Source organism: Pristis pectinata, chromosome 12 (assembly GCF_009764475.1).
Source record: "Pristis pectinata isolate sPriPec2 chromosome 12, sPriPec2.1.pri, whole genome shotgun sequence".
Classification (NCBI taxonomy): domain Eukaryota; kingdom Metazoa; phylum Chordata; class Chondrichthyes; order Rhinopristiformes; family Pristidae; genus Pristis; species Pristis pectinata.
This window is the reverse complement of record NC_067416.1, coordinates 53,709,328-53,714,690: the sequence shown is the minus strand read 5'-3', so window position 1 is coordinate 53,714,690 and position 5,363 is coordinate 53,709,328. Positions and strand designations below refer to the sequence as shown.

Genomic DNA, 5,363 nt, shown 5'->3' with positions numbered 1-5,363 from the left:
AAAAGTAAGCAATGCTTCTAAAATCTATGAATAGTTCTGGTGAGATCACATCTGGAGGATTCTGCATTGTTAAGTCTCACATATTTTAGAGGAGATTCGTTTGAGAACGGCCGCATTGGTTGATTGCAAAACCCCAGTCACTTCAGTTCAGCAACGCTTTGACTACGTTGATAACTTTGCACTGAAATTGACTCCTTTGTTCTAAGTGTGTTTCTCTTGCAAAAAACGTGCATAATTTATTTAATTTATGTGTTTCTTGTAACTGCTGCTTTTATGATGCAATATGCCTGTGATGCTGCTTCAAGTAAGTTTTTCATTACGCCTGTGCATACCTGTACTTGTGCATATGACGTTTAACTCGACCTTGACTTTGACTTTGCTTTCGCTACAGGGCACGTTTCCTTTGAGCTGGCAGAACAGCTGAATTGTGCCCAGATCCGATCAACGGTACGTCAATCATGGAGGTTGCAAGGCATAGGCTTCGTGTGGTCAACAACTGCTCCGGTTGGTTTTCTTCATCCTGCTCGTAAACGCAGGACGCCGGCATCGTTTACATCAATAATAAGTATCTGTTTACTTGAACCATAATAATAAAAGTGATAAAACTTTCACTACATATAAAGATACGCCACTAATTGATAATTCAGTGATTACTCGGTGAACGCTACTACAGGTGGTGCCAACCGGACATTTTCCCCCAGCGAGAGATCACAACGCCCCTATCGATTGTTTCAAAGTGCTGCAATTATCTTGGTCCAGTGTGCAACTCGCACGGTGTTTATTTTTTACGAAATAGAAATGCTCTGAAACGGTATCAATCGATGAACGTTGCATTTAAGATACTAGCATCATACCGGATATTTTTCCAGCGGCGAGCGATCTCAACGGTCCCTAACGACCGTTTCTATGTGCTGCAAATTTCTTCGTCCAGCGTGCAACCTGTTCGTTGACTTGTTCTTTTCTTATTGACCATAACTGCTTTAAAACCAATTGAACGAAAATCCCTTTGCAAAGCGATAATGCTGGGTCAAGTGAGCGAGTTAGACTGTGATACATGGAGTATAATGCGTGTGACAGTGAGATCATTCGCTCAGGAAAGAACAATACACCGTTTATTCCTTGAACTGTGTGGAGATCTGAAGTGCGGCAGTTGAAATTTATCTGGGCGTCCTACGTGAAAGACAAAGGACTGCCGTTCAGGAACAGCTGGTAGTTGACAAATGTTGGTCTCAATTGGAAGAAAGCAATGAAGCATCGACTCAGTTTTGAAGGGCGCTGCTGAGTATTTAAAGATGTCCATTCGATGGAAAGTGTGCAAAAAATTGTTCACTACATTGCCTCAGTTGATCAACGAGATGACGTCCAAATAGAGGGCGAGCATGTTGGACTTATTCCCATGAGAGTTCAGAAGACTGAGCGACGAGTTTGCTGAAACTTATTAGATTCTCGGTGTAGTTGACAATATGTTTTCCCAAATGATGTTTGCCTTCGTTGTGGCATTTGGTTCGACATGATTTGTTTTTCAAATTGGCAGACGCAAATTGAAAGACACAAATAAGGAAGAACTTTTTCTTCTAGTGGGTAGTAACTATTCCTAATTATTTACTGCAGAAAGCCGTGGAGACGTAGTCGTTAAATATATTCAAGCCGCTACTTGACATACATTTCAAGTGCGTGAAGGGGTATGGGGACGGAACGGAAAAGGGTGTTCGGACCAAGACTGGATCAACTACTATCTTATTCAACGATGGAGAAGGTTCCAGAGGCCTATTCACCTAACCCTGCCTCGTTTCGTAATTTATTAGTAAGCTAAAGGAAGTCAAGGATATGGAGAGAGTACAACAAACTAATGCCAAGATTGGACCAACAATGATTTTTTTCAATATTGATGTTTGCATTATTTTTCAATCGAGGAGTCTGGATTTTCCAGCTGGGTAGGTTCTATTCAACAGAGAACAACGCATTTATCAGATAAAACAGGAAGAGTCTGATTCCAATCAACCACTATTTCACCGAACACTTAGAAAGAAGCACTCGCCACTTTGAAGACTGCGTACTATTTCACACTCCGCCAGTGAGATATATTACAGCTGACTGTCGGACGTAGTGACTGAAATAAAAGACGTCCTCTCAAATATTTACAGGTGGTGGCGAGGTGGAGGAGGGGGCTACACTTTGCTACCTAGCATGTTGCGTTGCATATTGGGGTTCGTCTCTTTGGAACTGGATGCGTTCCCAAAGCAGCCGCTCCTCCGGATTCTCAGGAGCAAAATAACAAACTGTTTGGGGAACTCAGCGAGTCAAGCAGCAGCTGCGGAAGCATATGATGTTTGACACGCTGAGTTTCTGCAGCAGTTTGTTTGGATTTTCTGTGCCCTAGTCCGGCATCTGCCGTCTTTTTCCGTTCTCGGGGTTTCTCGGGAGCTCCTGTTTCGGTTTACCTAGGAAAGAGCGCCCTCTGGCGAACGCTCACAGGATCTGCAGGAGAGGGTTTTTGAGCGGATCCGCTGCTTCTCTGCAGCAGTGTGGCTGTCATGGCGCAGAGGTACATGGCCGAGTCCGACACAAGAACACCTGCGATATGTAAAGGAACAGTCCTACTTTGTTTCTGATAAACTGCTGAAAACCTGTCTGGCAAGTCCCGTGACTGCTCCGCATAACCAGTTTTCAATCTCTTCAGTAGGTATCTCGGCGCTTCTCCGGGATATTGTATGTACCAGAAAGCAGCGTCGGCATTGAGCGTCTCAGAGTAACTGCAGTTGATTGCAAAGTTTTGTCCTTCCTCGGCAGTTAGTTCCGAGGGATTCTGGGAGACAAGCTCGTCGCCACAAGTCCCTGCAAAAACATACCAAACACGTGAGCAGCCCGGCAGTAAATCAGAGCTCCGGACCGTACGCTGAGCAGGTAAGCACAGACTCACCGGGCAGTACAAGCATGATCATCAATATGGAACATAAGGAGCACATGGTGTCCGGTTTGGAACGAGAGAGACAAGGAAGGAACGTATTCAGTGTGTTCACGCCTCGCTTCGAACATGCGGGAGGAAAGGCAGATCAGTCTCTATTCTTAAATATACTCGGGGGAGTTTCCTTCCTGTACGATTGGCTGGTCTCACGTAGTAGGCACACGCCCTCTTCATGCATAGGGACTTCCCTGTTAACCCACTCTCTCTCTCTCTCTCTCTCTCTCTCTCTCTCTCTCTCTCTCTCTCTCTCTCTCTCTCTCTCTCTCTCTCTCTCTCTCTTTCTCTCTCCTCGCATAGTTTGTCTGGATAATGGTTCGTGCACATCTTATGAACTTTATGATTCATGTGGGCCTAACATATTTGCAAGCTGCCCTCATGCATTCTGAAACAGCACTCTTTGTCTACCCGTCGCATTAAGTGCAGGAGTTGTTCAAGTATATTATCCGAGTCTCCTGTTACCTCGAATTCGTTACATAAAGTACTCTTTTGTGCCATGTGTTCCAATAAATCCCCAAAAATATCTTCTGCTCCTTCTTTTTAAAGCAATCACAGATGGAACAATTGTCCCCATTTATATACGCCAGGAAATAATGGAAAGGAGATATCCATCCTTTGTTGTGCGTTCTTTAGAATGTGCGACTTTAAGCTGTTGGTCGCCATATCTTTGACAAACAAATACACAAACCGCAAGCAATATTTGTAACAACTATGCATGGTGACATCAAATCAGGAGGATTCTGCACTGTTAAGCTTCACATATTTTAGAGGAGTTTAGTTTGAAAACGGCAGCATTTGTTGATTGCAAAACCCTAATCACTACAGTTCAGCAACGCTTTGACTACGTTGATAACTTTGCACTGAAATGGATTTATTTGTTCTAATTGTGTTCTTTCTCGTGAAAAAATATGTAGATTTTATGCTTAATTTAAGTTTTTTCTTGTGACTGCTGCTAATATGATGCAATGAGCCTGTGATATCGGTTACTGTCGGTTAATCGTGGTCGGGTACATGGCGTGATTCCCTGCTCTCTGCCTCTATAATTCTCCAACTGCCAATTTCCGCCAGTGCCGGGTGTTGCAAGGCACTCCAGACTATTTTCCAACTGATCGAGACATCTTCTGAATCCTGAAGTCGCTGGCTGGAATCCCTGAGCGTTTGACTGAGCCTCTTGAAGTTTTCTTTAAGTTCCTGCGGTGGCTGCCGTCGTTTCATTAATTCGGAGTTCAGAAGTGTGCAGATTGTTCAAGGCGTAGTCCAAAGCTCCGTGTCTTGGACCATAATTTCTCTGCTTTAATATCTGCAAAAACGGACACGTGGAGAAGAAAATTGCAGTTATGGAAGGACTATAGCAAGGACGAGATTCCGATACAGAGGGTGAGAAAAGATTCAAAAGGATTTTACTGGGATTGTAAGCCTTGATTTATCAAAAGCGATTGGATAGCCTGGGGCTGTTTTCCATGGAGCAAAGGAGGCTGACAACTAGAATGTTAGAGGTGAATAAAATTATGAGAGGCATACATAGGGTAGATAGCCAGTGTTTCATGGTGCGGATGTCTTAAATGAGGGGGTATGGATTTACGATGAGAGGGGTAATTGCTTTCACACAAAGAGTAGTTGGTATCTGGAATAAGCTGTCAGCGGAGGTGTTGGGACCAGGAACGGGTGGAACATTTAAAAGGCATATTGATAGGTACTTGCAAGAGCACAGCATGGACGGTAATAGAATTAATTCAGGCAATTTGGATTGGTGCAGATAGGCCTGCTGGTCGGCATGGAAGAAAAAGGGCGAAGGGCCTGTTTCTTTGCTGCAAGACACTGTGACCCGATTTACGACCAACTTCAGTCTCTGGGTTTTCCCGTTCATTCCGTCTCTGACGGAATACTTCCGTCTCTCGACCATTTGAAAGCAGAACACGTCTCACCAGCGCCGAACCAGGATGGCCGAGCGGTTAAGGCGTTGGACTTAAGATCCAATGAATGTATGTTCACGTGGGTTCGAACCCCACTCCTGGTAACTTTCTTGACACCCTTTCTTCCAGTTTTCTGAGGGCATGCATCAACAGATGGCAAATGGTCTTGAAGGTTTCATCACAAATGATAGAGGGAAAACTGAGAACAATCTCCAGGCAATGACTCGCCTTCTCTTTTCTTAAAAACTGCCAGACAGGATGAATGACAGACGACGTTCAGGCCGTGAGAGCGAAAGTAAGCAACGAGACAGGAAAGAATTCCTAGCGGAATATTAAGAAAAAAGCTGCAGATGCAGGAAATCTACAATAATAACAGAAAATTATGGAAATACTCAGCAGGTCAGGTTGCATCTGCAGGAAGAGGAACAGAGTCAACGTTTCAATTCGAAGACTCTTCCTCCGAACTGAAGAGGAGAGAAAAAAAAGCT

At 44.1% G+C, this 5,363-nt stretch overlaps 1 non-coding gene across 1 annotated transcript; it reads left to right on the top strand.

Moving 5' to 3' along the window:
- The first annotated feature begins 4,896 nt into the window (after window positions 1–4,896).
- Window positions 4,897–4,979, top strand: trnal-uaa (transfer RNA leucine (anticodon UAA)). The gene has a single exon. It is a non-coding gene; the product is annotated as a tRNA-Leu (tRNA).
- Window positions 4,980–5,363: the final 384 nt, after the last annotated feature.